We start from the raw sequence: 15,580 nt of genomic DNA on the forward strand, positions 1-15,580 counted from the left end.
TCACTTGAGAAGAAAAAAAAAAGATAGAGATAAACTTTGCAAGCGGCAGTGGTAATGATATTTTCAAAGATGATCTTATTGGTGCGACAAATAATGGAGAACATGGCTACGATGATGCAACTCACTTAGATGTTACTGATTTCTTCACACAAGAATAGATCATCTAGTTGTTACTTATTTCTTCGTGCATGAATAAATATGATATAATAATAGTAAGAATAAAACATGTTGCATCTTATCTATGAATGAATAATTTCTATTATATTTGTATTTAGCATTCATTGCTATATTGTTTCACTACTTATAAATTTATTTTAAACGTATTAGTATTTATTAGTATATTTTCTTTTGAAGTGAATGGACGAGCTGTTGGCTGAGCCTGTATATGAAGAAGATATATGTCTTATAGATAGTGGAACAATACATACCATATTAAAGAGTAAAATGTAATTTTCTTATCTTGTGACACAAGATGTAACTATTCATACTATATCTAGAAGTGCTAAATTGATACATGGCTCTAGAAGAGCCATAATTATATTACCTCGTGAGACAAAGATAAACATACAGGAAGCACTATGTTCCCTCAAGTCTCAAATAAATTTGTTATTGAGCTTTAAAGATATCCGACAAAATGGATATCACATTAAAAATATATGTGAGGATAATTTAGAGTACCTCAACATTACAAAGATGCCAATGGAGAAAAAGTATGTGTTAGAAAAATTACGAGCATTGTCTTCTGATTTATACTACATAAATCTCAATAAGAGTGAATCATATATGGTGGTAGAACAAAAGTTCACCAACCATGACAACTTTATTATGTGGCACAACCGGTTAGGCCATCCCGGATCAGTAATGATGCGAAAAATTATTAATAATTCATATGGGTATATATTAAAGAACCAGAGGATTCTTCAATCTAATGACTTCTCATGTATTACATACTCTCAAGGAAATTTGATTATACGTCCATCACCGGCTAAAGTTGAACATGGATCCCTTGCTTTTCTAGAGCACATATAAGGAGATATATGTGGGCCCATTCATCCACCAAATGGACCATTTAGATACTTGATGGTTTTAATCGATGCATCAACTAGATGGTCACATGTCTCCTTATTATCAACCCGCAACCTGACATTTGTGCGGCTGTTGGCTCAAATAATCAAGCTACAAGCATAATTTCCGAACAATCCTATAAAAGCTATAGGATTGGATAATGCCAGTGAATTTACATCAAAAAGTTACGACGATTACTGCATGTCGATTGGAACAAGTGTTGAACATCCCATAGCCCATGTTCATACACAAAATGGTCTTGCAGAATCACTTATCAAACGACTCCAATTAATAGCAAGACCATTACTTATGAAGTCAAAACTCCCAATGCATGCTTGGGGTCATGCTATTTTGCATGCAGCATCATTAATTCGTATCAGGCCAACAAGTTATCATACTTACTCTCTATTACAATTGGTTTATGGCAAAGAGCCAGATATTTCCCATCTAAGAACTTTAGGATGTGCGGTATATGTTCCAATTGCGAAAGTGCATCTAGGCCTTATGTGTGGTTTTGGTAATTAATGACAATACATATGGACTAACAATATTGTTGATAATTGTTAGTAGTTGTTCTATAGGTGATGTATGGAGGAGAGATATGCATGAGCTCTAAGTAAATGGGGAAATTGAAAGTGTATCAAGATGAATGAGCTCTTAGTGATGCTAGATGAGGCTTATGAGGAGAAGGAGAATCTCAATAAGATTGACAATATGCATGAAGGCTAATAAATTACTTGTGGAGATAAGTAACTTAAGGTATAAAAGTTGTCCATTGAGTTTTATGGACTAATCCATGTGTTTTGTGTTTGAGAGTGAGTTGGTGTTATGATCTATAAGAAGGCGTGAGTTAAGTTGAGATATTCTATATGCCAACAGTGAAGAACAAAATTGGACTCCATATATGATAAAGTGAATTTATTGAAGATGTCGAATACAAAGTGGTTTTCTATGGCAAGACGGTGAAGAGCAAGCAAGACTCGGCTGTGATGGACCATCTAGTGGTGAAGAGCAAGCAAATAGCTTGGCGCCGAAGGACCAAAGCGATGGTGAAGAGCGAGTGAAGGCTTTGCGCCTATACCGTGCGAGGTCATGTGAAGCTACCGGAGCACATCAATCACATAAAGAATTAAGAAGAGATAGAGTGACGATGATATAAAAGTTGACAACCCTCTAAGTTTGAAGAAAAAAAGCGATATTTGAAGGTATTCAAAGTCTCAATGTGATTCAAACGTGTTTTATCTTTGAAATCGAGTATAGGTATGTTGAACTGTTAAGAGGGATACAATGTGAGCTATTTGATATGTCTCAGTACTCAAGAGTTTTCTAACCAACCCAAAGTGAGAGTTAGCTTAAGAAGCCCGATGCGGAAGTGTGGGAGTATCCGAATTTGGTTTTGGAGTGTTCTTAGTTTGATCCAATGTTTTTGAGGTCATGAATTTAGTTGAGATATATAGCCCTCTGAATAAGCTTTTCATAGAGTACAAAATCGTTGAAATTGAACTTTGGAATCAAAAGTTATCGCCGTTTTCAGAGGGCAAGCTGTGCTGAACTCGGATACTCCGGGTTGTTTGGAGTCTCTGGGTGAGATTCCGAGCTGAATAGTCTGTTAGGTTCTAAGTGTTTCACCCGAATACTCCGAGTTGACCCGGAGACTCTGGGTTTTGGACCCTCCAAGTTGTACTCCGGCCAAAGCTCTCGGTTATGCGTTCTAGTGCCAACCCGGGGACTCTGATTTGACCCAGATACTCCGGGTTAGTACAAAAAGGTGTATAACGGCTAGTTTTGGGGGGTTGGGTATATATACCCTCACCGCCATTTTTTGTTGTTGCTTCTTAGGCACGAAAGAAAAAATATTCTAGAGCTATAAGAACTCCTCCCCACTCCAATCTAGTGTGTTTAGAGAAAAAAAAGTGAGTTGGGTTGAGAGATTGAAAGATTGAGTGCAAGTGAGTTAAACTCTATTCTTGATCACTTGAGTTCATCAGCGAGAAGTTCGTGAAGCATTTGTTAGTCTTGAAACTTAGAGCTCCTAGGAGGCTAGGCGTCGCCGGCGAGCACCCAAAGTTGTGGTGTGCCGCATGAAGTTTGTAAAGGTTTCGATTTCGCCTCCGGAAGGGAAGAAATCAAGAGTGAAAACCTAAGCTCAAGTGTGAATGAGCTTGATGAGGAAAAAGGTTGAGAGAGATCCGGCTCAAGTGTGACCGAGCCCTCAACAGAAACGTAGGAACCTCTAAAGGAGATGTCCGAACTTCGAGAAACAAATCGCGTGTCTCCTCTCTTGTTTTTATGTTCTTGTATTCTTGCTTAATATTTGTGTATTTTGCTCGATCTACTTGTTTGTGTGCATTGATTGTAGGTTCTTTATGGATCTACTTGGAATCATCACTTGGAATACACGATTTCACTTGGTTTGAGCTAGAACCCTTTAGGCGCTGTTCAATTTCAATTTCAAGTTCATTCTCTGTTGAACCCGGAGGTTTCGGATTTAACCCAGAAACTCCAGATACCGTACAATCCGCTCTAAACCCGGAGTATCCGGGTCAACCTGAAGACTCCGATGAACAGTGTTTTCGGATTTTCAACTAGAGTTTTCTTGCATATCTTTTGCTAGAATTGAATAATTTTTGTCACCCTAGGATTGTAACTTTCACACTTATTTAGGATGATTGTGCACTAGTTGAGTCTAACATATTTAGGATTTTCACTTGTGAAAAATTCATTAGTTTATTTTTCGCTGCAAGTTTAGGCCAACGGTAAAATGAGACGAATTTGTGTAAAAACGTATATTCACCCTCCTCTAGGCGACATCATTGTCCTTTCAATTGCTCCACCGAAACGCACTAAGATAGGACTACAAAGAAGATTGGGAATATATGTTAGGTATGAGTCCCCATCTATAATAAATTATCTTCAACCATCAACGGGAGATACATTTACTGCAAGATTTACTAATTGTCATTTCGATGAATCAAATTTCCCAACAACAGGAAGAGACAACAGGCAGCTGAATAAAGAAATAAGTTAGAATGAATTATCACTATCTCACTTTGATCCTTGTGCAAAATAATGTGAGAAAGAAGTTAAAGGATAATTCATTTACAAATTTTAGCGAATAATTTATGAGACGCTTTCACAGACTTGAAAAGAGTGACAAAGTCACATATTCCAGCTGCTAATGCTACTAAAAAAATTAATGTCCAAGACGGACAACCCTCCGCAGCTAATGAATCAAAACCTACTATAAAACGCGGTAGACCATTGGGTTCCAAAGACAAAAATCCTCAAAAAAGAGAAGAAGCAAAGAATCAAGATGGCCTGGTCAAGGAAATAACAATAATTCAAGAAAAATCTCTTGAAGAGATAGTAGACATGGCAAATAGTAATGCTACAGAGGAAATAAATATACCTGATTCTTCAAAAAATGAGATCTCATTAAACTATGTCATGTCTGAAAAATTTTGGAACCGTTACAAAGTCATCATTGGTGATGCATTTGCATATAACCTAGCGCTATAAATTATGGATGAAAATGAGGATCAAGAACCTCAATCAGTCGAGGAATGCAACCAGAGAAAAGATTGGCAAAAATGGAATAACGTAATTCAAGCAGAATTGAATTCTCTCACAAAAAGAGAAGTTTTTGGACCTGTAACCCATACACCTAATGGTGCCATAGGAGAACTCATGTATCTTTCTACTCATACACGACATGATATTGCATTCGCTGTTAATTTGTTAGTAGGATATAGCTCTTGTTCTACACGACAGCATTTGAATGGTGTGAAGCATATACTCCGTTATCTTCAAGGTACAAAGGACATGGGTTTATATTTTTCTAATATATGCAAGGGAGAACTAGTTGGTTTTGCAGATGCAGGATATCTATTTGATCCACACAATGATCGATCATAAACTGGTTATGTTTTTACATGTGATGGTGCATCCACACAATGGCGCTCAATGAAGCAAACTATAGCAGCAACTTCATCTAACCATGCAAAAAGTTTGGCAATTCAAGAAGCCAGCAGGGAATGTGTGTGCTTAAGGAATATGACACATCATATTCACAAAGAATGCAATTTATTTTATGAAGAAGAAGTGCCTACAACCATACATGAAAACAATATGGCTTGCATCACTCAATTAAAATATGGATATATCAAAGGAGATAGAGTGAAACATATATCATCGAAGTTTTTCTTCACCCATGATCTTCAAAAGGATGGTGTTATAGTCCAACAAATTCTTTCAAGCGAGAATCTAGCAGACTTATTCACGAAGGCACTCCCCACTTTAGTATTCAAGAAATTGACTCATGGTGTTGGACTGTGGCAACTCAAAGACATTAAGTGATATTACTATCAGGGGGAGTGAATATGTGTGTACTCTTTTTTTCTGTATCATGGGTTTTTTTTCCTACTAGGTTTTTCCTTGGCAAGGTTTTTAACGAGGCATACATATTCACAATTAATGGACATCCAAGGGAGAGTGTTGTAAAATCTTCATTTATGTGGATGTCCATAACCCTTATACTATCAAATCTTTAACCTCCATGACATTAGTGTTGTAACTCTCCTTGCATCAATTCTTGAAACAATATTGTATGAATATATATATAGGAGTTTGCATGCATATGATAAAAGACATTAAGAATATATGATTTTATCTCACTCTTTTTGTTCTCCATATTTTTACATACCAATTTTTGATAGTCAATAAGTAGTTAATATATAACAAAACCAAAGTTCTTACATCACAAAGTCTTTTTACTGGAGGAAACCTAAAGAAAGAAAGGAAAGACATAAGCTAGAAACAGAGGCGCTATAACTAGCCACCCTCCTGTTATGTGTTGTTATTCGGTGACGCCATCGGATGGGGATGAAGAGATCACGTCGGTGTAGTCATGCTTGTTGATGTAGACATGCAAACCGTCGGTGTGGTGGATGCTGGCGTGGTGAAGCAAGTCACCGGCGTAGACGACAGGGCGGCGGTCTTCGACCCGTTGACAGCGCCCATATGATCGAGATGGGGTTTCTAGGTGTTAGGGTTAGGCAGGGCCACGCGAGAGCTTGTCATCGTGGGTGTCGGCTCCTCCCCCTTTTTATTGTAGCGCTGCACGGATCGGGACCGCAACCAATTGTTGGTTGCGCCTCCGATCAAGGCGCGTGGTGGGGATAGGCTCCCCCTGATTCTCTCGGTTCTGTTAGCTCAACACGTTAGGTGGGCCAAGATCAATTCCAACATTCTCCCCTTGATCGTAAGGCTAACATCATAAGCCCACTCTCAATAAAATAGACACCAAAGCAAAGCATTATAGCGGTCAATGAAATGCCACTGAAATCCAAATACCTATAGTATACCACTCCATCTTGAAATGGAAATTCGTTATTCGTAATGGGAGTTGGTTTGCATTATAGTCCTCTTATCCAGAATCATAGACTTTCTGATAACCCCATGCTGGCAACATGATCACGAAAAATATGGGGTGGTAAGATTTTAGTAAGCGGATCCGTAAGCATTGACTTAGTACTTATAGCTTGACACTTATTGTTTGATCCTGGATTCCATCTTTCACAACATGATACTTAATATCGATGTGTTTGGTATCACCACTCGACTTGTTGTTACTCGTATAAAAAACTGTGAGTTGATTATCGCAGTATAACGTAAGTGGTTTTGAAATATTGTCGACCACTCTTAATCCCAGGATAAAATTCTTTAGCCATACAGCCTGCCCGGTAGCCTCATAACATGCTACAAACTCAGCTTGCATCATTGATGATGCCATAAATGTCTGTTTGAAGCTTTTCCATAAGATAGCTCCTCAGCGAGGGTGAAGATATAACTTGACGTGGATTTCTTAGTATCCACACACCCCGCAAAGTTTGCATCCGAGTAACCAACAACTACAAGGTTATTGGATGTTCTAAATATGAGCATATAATTCTTAGTGCCTTACAAATAGCGAAGGACTTTTTTAACGGCTTTCCAGTGGTTTGGTTCTAGATTTGACTGATATCTACCAAGCATCCCGGTAACAAAAGCTAAGTCAGGGCGTGTACATACTTGAGTATACATAATGATGAGGACATCATTCATTTAGATACACGTAATACAAGTGATCCTCCGATGATTGATCCATTACAAGGACCGATTACACGGGCTCGTGCACATCGTTTAACTCATGAGGTAAATTTGTTACTCGCTGTCTATACTACTAATTATAAGGATGGGATGCTACTCAATTTTTGTGAATTTTTTATGCTTAGGAATATGAGAGAAGCACCTATGAAACAGCCAAGTTGGACGGGGCTCAAGCCAACTTCAAATCGGAGTCGGAACTCGGTTCGGATTCAGCAGACAGCGCCGCACTAAAACGGCCATAACTTCTTCATATGGAGTCCAAATAAGGTGTTCTTTGATGCGTTGGAAAGCTAAGGACGATAGCTTTGTTTTGGTACTGGTCTCAGCTCCAGGTTTATGGTGGATTATTTTGTGTCGTCAAAACAATGTGATGTGTCACAATTTTGAGCCATGTCGAGCCTTGTAAATATGTTCGGGTCTAAGCCCAAGTTGTGGACGCCCCTTGGTTGTCCAAAACCCTAGAATGCCCCTCTTCATATATCTAGCAGTTGTCGTTATAGACTTTTTGGGTTTTTCTTAGATTAATCTGCTATTGAACAGTTTCGTCGTCGTTCGGTTTGTGAAACCCCAACTTGTGAGCTTAATCATATTTACAATTTCAGATTGTGTTCTTCCGTATTCTTGCTTGTGTTCTCGATTCGTTTGCAGAAATTAGCCTTCTTGGCGAGGTCAATCGTGCCGCGCGCGGTTGATAACCAACAGAGCAGTGGTGTAGCGATTGCAAGGGTTGCGTTCTGTCCTGATCGGAAGCCTTGGATCGTCAACGCCGAGTCTCCACCAATCGACTTACCATTACCTAACGGAAGATCGGGCCTAATCCTCTCATCACATAATGCTTCCGACAGCTGAAGCATAAGGAACCGACTTCATTTGATCAATTTCATATTGGTTCCTTGGACATTGAAATGTCCCAAATTTATCGCCCTTAACAATAGGAGCGGGCGTAGTAGAGCACTTATGCATATTGTATTTTTTCAGTACTCTGTCAATGTATGCCTTTTGAGACAAACCTAATACTCTTTTAAACTGATCTAGATGAATTTCAATGCTAAGAACGTAAGAGGCTTCACTGAGATCCTTCATATCGAAATTAGAGGAAAGAAATCTCTTGGTCTCAGACAACATATCCTTATCGCTGCTAACCAATAAGATATCATCCACATAAAGAACTAAGATGGTGAATTTCCACCATTAAACTTTACATAAATGCAGTTATCAACTTTATTTTCTTTAAAACCAAAATTTCCAACGACTTTATCAAAATTGATATACCACAGCCTAGACGCTTGCTTTAGACCACAAATTAATTTCTTAAGGCAACATCCCAAATGTTCCTTGCCTTCTATGACAAAACCTTTAGGTTGAGCCATATAAACATTTCTTCCAAGTCACCATTAATGAATGTCGTCTTTACATCCTTCTGATGCAGCTCTAAATCATAATGCGTTGTAAGCGCCATAATTATTCTGAAGGAATCTTTACTTGATACAGGAGAGAAAGTTTTATTATAATCGACCCCTTCTCTTTGCGAGAAGCCTTTAGCTATGAGCCTTGCTTCGAACCTTTCGATGTTCCCCTTAGAGACATGCTTGGTTTTATAGACCTATTTACAGCCTACTGTTTTGACTCCGTTAGGGATTTCTACTAGGTCACATATATCATTATTGCTCATAGACTTTAATTCGTCCTTCATGGCATTAAGCCACTCAGGCGAATACTCACTCATTATAGCCTCTTTATATGAGTTGGGATCTTTTGCTTTCCTATGTCATTAACATCCTCATTCATATAAACAACGTAATCATTCGGGATGACAGGTCTCCTGTCACGCTGTGATCTTCTGATCAGTTCGTTAGGTACTGCAGGATCAGGACTATGTATTGCAGGGGATTGCTGAGGCTCATTGTTATGTGTATCGCTAGGAATTTCAGAGATCTCAACGAGGGGTGCACTAACGTTAGTTTCTACTAAAGGTGTAACCACCTGGGGCACACGGATGTAGAGCTCTTGGATCAGCGGTGTAGGAACATAAACCCGCTTTTCCTTGAGATCAACCTCCCTGGGCTCCAGATCTCCGTTCTCAAGAAATACAGCGTGTCTTGTTTCAACAAACTTAGTGATCCTATTTGGACAGTAAAATTGATACCCCCTTTAATCTCTCGGGGTATTTGATAAAGTGACAACTAACTATCTTAGGATCTAATTTCCCAATATGTGGATTAAAAACTTTAGCTTCAGCTGCAGCGCCCCCACACACGTAAATACTTCAGAGAGGGCTTTCTCCCATGCCATAATTCATAAGGTGTTTTTGGAACTGATTTACTGGGAACCCGATTAAAGATGTGTGTTGATGTCTTAAGTGCCTCCATCCATAGTCCAACTGGTAAACTAGAATAACTAAGCATACTTCACACCATATCCATAAGCATGTAGTTGCGTCTCTCAGCTCCCTATTTTACTGAGGTTCACCAGGTGTAGAATATTGGGCTGCTATGCTATTTTTCTGAAGGAATCTGGCAAATAGACCAAGGATTTTCCCGTAAGGGGCATATCTCCCATAATACTCTCCCCCGCAATCCGATCTCATTACTTTAATCTTTAGGTTGTGTTATTTTTCTACTTCAGCCTTAAAAATTTTGAATTTATCAAGAGACTCAGATCGATCTTTAATGGGGCAGATATAACCGTAATGGGATAAATCATCAGTGAAGGTAATGAATGAATCAAAACCATCAACCGATGTCACAAGAAACCAAGCTACACTTTCTCTTGAACTGAACAGGTCCTCTCTTGCAATCATACCCTCGTTCGACAAGTTATCAAGAAGCAGCCGCCGATTGTTCCACCTGCTGCGTTGGTAAGAACACTTGTAAGAGCGTGGTAAGACGCTTGAGTGTGTGTGATTCCACTGCCTAATAGTGATAGGGATAATTTTGTTTTGTCCTTTGCTTTCTACTAGCCATGGCAGATGATCTGACGGATTTCAAGGACTGTGTCTCCAAGGGAGAACTTAACACTCTCGTTCAGCAACAGAATCAAGCATTGAACGACATGATGGCAAGACAGAATCAAACATTGAACGACTTTGTCACAAGGATGAACGATATGAGAGCAAGCATTGCTAATCTAGTCACACGGGTGAACGACATTGAGCCGTGGGATCCACAGGAAGAAGATGATTTTGACAATGATGATACCAATGCTGGACATGAAGATGATGATGCTGGTGTTTTTGTGGGACAAGATTGGATGGCACAACTTCAGCGCCGGCCGAACAACAGTAACAACAACCGTAACCACCGCATGGGAGGTATTGTTCAAGGTAATGATGATCGCTACGCTAAGGTCAAGTTTAGGATACCCTCTTTTAATGGTTCATATGATGCTGATGCTTATTTAGATTGGGAAATGACGGTTGAGCAGAAGTTTAATTCTCACATGGTTCTTGACATACATAGAGTTAGACAAGCCACTAGTGAGTTCACTAATTATGCAATTATTTTGTGGAATGGGTTGGTAAATGTTGGATTAGAACCTACTACTTGGGAGAGATTAAAGCATGCCATGCATAGTAGATTTATACCCCCTGAGTACAAACGAGATTTAAAAAAGAAATTGCAGCGCTTCAATCAAGGTAGTCGATTTGTTAATGAATACTATAATGAACTACACATTTCCTTTGAATTGCTCCTCCACAGATGCCAAGGACACCTTAGCTTTTTCTGAGTTTGGGATTGCTCCCCTTATAGCGTCTGATATCGAGTTCCTCACAATCATAAGAGACATGCGGTTGGTCTGCTCCCACTTCTCAGAAAGTGCATCATATATTTTCTTTAGATCATCATAATTCTCCACGCCAATGGTAGGAGCAGTGAGAGCGTCAACCCTGAGTGCATAGTCAAGGTCCAAAACTCCAAGGATAATAGTCACCTTAGCTTTCCAAGCGGAAAAGTTATTCCTCGTAAGTTGCTCTATATTGTCAATTATGGCGGCAACAGAGAAAGCATTAAGAACTGAAAAAAAAAAGGCTAGATTAGAAATTTATCATAAAGAAATATTTTACATGAAAATAACCGTACATTGGTCTGATTAAAATCATGCAAAATCAAAGTTCTAATTTGCATCACTGTTGGGCAGAAACGGAAAAGAATTTGAATAAACACATAAAATGGTGCATAATTACAGTCAACATTGGTTAGAAAGTAATTATGAACATACATAAATTAATCGTAAAATTCTCCGAAAAAATCTTCCTGTTGGTTCCAATCCATCCAGAGAGTTAATCGTGATTTTATACATTAATTATCATTAATTTTGGGCCATTATCCAGTGCATAAATGGTTAAACATTAAAAAATCACTAGATAAAACATTAGAAAACAATTAATGGCGCAATACTTCAAGAAAACGGCTGGCTTGGCCTGAGCCATGCGCGCTGGACCATAATGGCGCAGCTGGCCCAGTCCAGTAGTGTGGCGTCGGCCTCCATACGGTGCTGGCCCATCCGACAGGCCCAACGCACCTCAGCCCGTTCGTCATCATCGACGGCTCACCTTCGTTTCTGCCGGATCAAAACCGCTGAAGCGGCGCTAGGTAACCCTAACCCTAGTTCATTTCTCCCCTCCCTCCCCGATTTCTCCACGTGAAAGAAGAGCGACGGCGAGAGCTCCGATGATGGGAAGCCACTATCGAAGAAGGGGGGGGGGGGAGAGAGAGAGAGAGAGAGAGAAGGAGAGAGGGAGCAACACCACCAAGAGAGGGGCGGCGCTGCTGCGGGCCTACCCACCGGAGCACGCATGCAACCATGGTCGCGCGTGACTCCATCAGTTAGAGCTGCGGTGGTGCCCACGAAGATTACACGTGCGCGGCGACAGAGAAGCACACCGGTGAGCTGACGCACACGGGAGAGAGCGGCGATGGCGCGGTGGTGAGCAATTGACAGGAGGATCCGCGCGTGTGGTACATTGAGAGTCATCCACGATGACATGAACACGTGAGTACCCCTTCTCCATGACTCTAGGGTTCTCGATTTTGGGGGTTTTCGCCGATTTAGACTTTCGGGATTGAGGGAAAAGGGCTCGGATTAGGGATTTGGGAAATTTTTCTTAGGGGTTTTCATTCAGATTCTTCCGGATTCCCCAAAATCCCCTCCTTCTAAATGCTATTCGAGACCAAAAGGACACTAGCCGAGCCCAATGATCCAAACCATACATACATGAAAAGTGCATAATCCGAACCTAAAACTCCTAATTCATGAGCATGTATGCGTGAAATTGCATTAATGTGAGGCATAAAGTGCTAAAACATTATTGATTTGAGACCAATTCACATTAATCCGAACCTAATTTTACATAAATGGGACTAATCCGAAGCAAAAAGACGGCATTCATCATCATTAATCATGAACCGAAACAAAATTTGGCATAATTGCATCTAATCCGAAACTGAAACACTCAAATTGTGAACGATTAGAGCAATTTGCCACTAATTAACAAGATTAAGCCAAATTATTCACAAAATTGGCATCATCCGAACATGACTATTGGGGATGATCTCTCGCCCTCCCCCTTCGTAGGGTAACTCGAAGTCTACTGGTGGCTACGCACTCAGGTGTTGCAGGGATGTTTCAGGGAGTGCAAGCGAAGATCACGGCGTACCTTCGGTTGCAGCCCGGAGGTTGGCCCAAATCCTTCATCCATGCGGGCAAAGGCCCGGATGAGCCTTTGGTTGAAGCCCGGAGGTGCGTCCGCGATCCCAACTACCCGCGTCGGTGAAGGCGACAACGGGCCTTCGGTCGGAAGCCAAAGGCTACACCGGTAGTTTTGCTGACCAAAGTGGGCGAAGGTACCAACGCGTCTTCGGCCGGAGGCCGAAGGGAAGGAGCGAAGCTCGTGGTGAACCTCCGGCTGATAGCTGAGAAGCCTTCGGTGCAGTCATGGGATCGGCCGAAGACCACGATTGGATGTCGAGGCCCACTTAAATGCCCAGGGCAGAGTTGTAATTATATAAATACACTTGATTGTACCATAATGCCTCCGAATATTCCGAGAATGTAGCAAGTGAGAGGGTAAGACTGTAAACTCTAGCGTGGAGTGGTTGAGTACGGGCTATAAATAGGATCATACTGTACCCGAGATGAGCGAAATCAATTGAGACTATTTACCTCAAAACACGTGTCACACCCAGAAGCCTTCGGCTTTCTCTACAAGCGAAGGTTCTCCTTGTTCGGGACATCGGTTCCAACAATGACTAAGCCTTAATTAAAACTAATTAGGTTTGATTAGAGGCTAATCCAGCTCTGATACCACTGTTATGTGTTTAGGTTCATCTTAAATCACGATTAGCTCTAAAGACAAACACGTCTAATTGCGGAAGCGTGAGATCATACTGTTATTCAGTGACACCATCGGATGAGGATGAAGAGATCACGTCGGTGTAGTCATGCTCGTTGGTGTAGACGTGCAGACCAACGGTGTGGTGGATGCTGGCGTGGTGAAGCAGGTCGTCGGTGTGGACGACGTGGCAGCGGTCTTCGACCCGTTGACGACGCCCTTATGATCGAGATGGGGTTTCTGGGTGTTAGGGTTAGGCAGGGCCACGCGAGAGCTTGTCGTCGTGGGCGCCAGCTCCTCCCCCTTTTTATTGTAGCGCTGCACAGATCGGGACCACAACCAATTGTTGGTTGCGCCTCCGATCAAGGTGCGTGGTGGGGATAGGCTCCCCCTGATTCTCTCGGTTCTATTACCTCCGCATGTTAGGTGGGCTGAGATCAATTCCAACACCTCCCTCCCAGCTAAAATTGACGAAGCATGTTGGGTCGTGAAGCCCTGACCATTGTTGTTATCGACATAACGCAACACGAAAACCATTGGCACCGCGACGGGTTGCATATTAGCATAGTGTGTCAAATGGCGCAATGGGGATATAAGGGGATTGAACATGAAGGGTACAAGAATGTGGAGCTCAGTGGATTCTTTTTTTACTCTAGGATTTCTAAGCAGCTTAGGGTATGTTTGGTTTACTTGCCCATTAGTCTTCCTAGCAAGATTTGTCCTCTATGCAAACCTTGTTAGGGAAAAAGAGCCAATTTAGCTCTTCCTCAAAAACAAGAAAATCCTAGCAGACCTTGCTCAAATTCAAACCAAGTAAATAAACCAAATATGCTTGTTTGCCCTCTAACCTTGCTAGACAAGGGTGGGCAAGGGTGACAAGAAAACCAAATATACCCTTATTCTACCAGTTCTGCTTTAATTAGTGCTCTCTGATGTATGAACCCTGTGCACTGTGTGGATGTTGTAAGGAAGCAATCTTCCTCACCCTATAATTCAGTTTTATCTTCCTAAAATATATTGTCTTTTTCTTTACATATTCCGGGCAACCATTTGCTAATATGCTGGAAGACCAAGATATATATTAATTTCTTAAATCTATTTTTCAAACAAAAAACTCGTTAACATATTGATAAATGACCAAAAGGTGTTTCTAAAGCTGCACCACATTGGCAAAAAAGTAAAGTTTTCATCAACCCTTGCACATTATCAAATGCCACCTGCAGATCAGTGTGCCGCGCCGCGGGAGAGTGAAATTCCACTAACCACTAATGCAGTCCAGGGAAAGAAAGGAGAGCCACAAACAAGATCGATCTCAGCGAAGTGAACTCCACGTCGGCAAGCAACCGGAGATCGTTCTGGCAATGTGAGTGTGATGCTGTCTCCGCTTTGTCATCTCTCATCTCCTCCTGACTTATTTGTCTATTAAAGTAACCTAGCGCCACATGTCCACATTGGCACTTGATCCTCGATGATGGGTTACTAATTAGGTTTCTGCTATGATGCACTTTAAAGTTTTTCTACAATTTTATTCTTTCACAATTCACAATAAATATTAATACTTTGCTTGACCAGGGTTGGTATTTCTTTCTTCAAGGAAACACATGAGGACATGATGTCCATATCTCAAGACGGGGACTTCCTGTCAACGGCGTAATAGGGGCATGCAGCGTTGTGGCGCCGGTGCCAAAAATGTCGATTCAGGTCAGTATGCTTTCTTCGGAAATCCCATCGACCGTTCTGAATTTATACACGTGAATTTCACTAAATGCTACTGGATCCCGCTCCATCGGCGTAAGGATACAACAGAGGAGCCGAAGAAACCAAAGTGCAGTTCAACTGGACATAGGAATCCCCAGACATCGACAGCGTCGTTTCGACCAATGACTCGAGCACTCCAAAGTTGGAACCTTACACTTTTAGAAGAAATCCCTGAAGATACATATATATAAGCATATATACATGTATATATGTTGCAAGGCTACAAGGTTCAGAGCCCACAAGTCCTGAAAAGAGGTCAGTTTTTTTTAAGGTTTGTGT

This window comes from Phragmites australis, chromosome 10 (genome assembly GCF_958298935.1).
Source record: "Phragmites australis chromosome 10, lpPhrAust1.1, whole genome shotgun sequence".
In the NCBI taxonomy this organism is placed as follows: Eukaryota; Viridiplantae; Streptophyta; class Magnoliopsida; order Poales; family Poaceae; genus Phragmites; species Phragmites australis.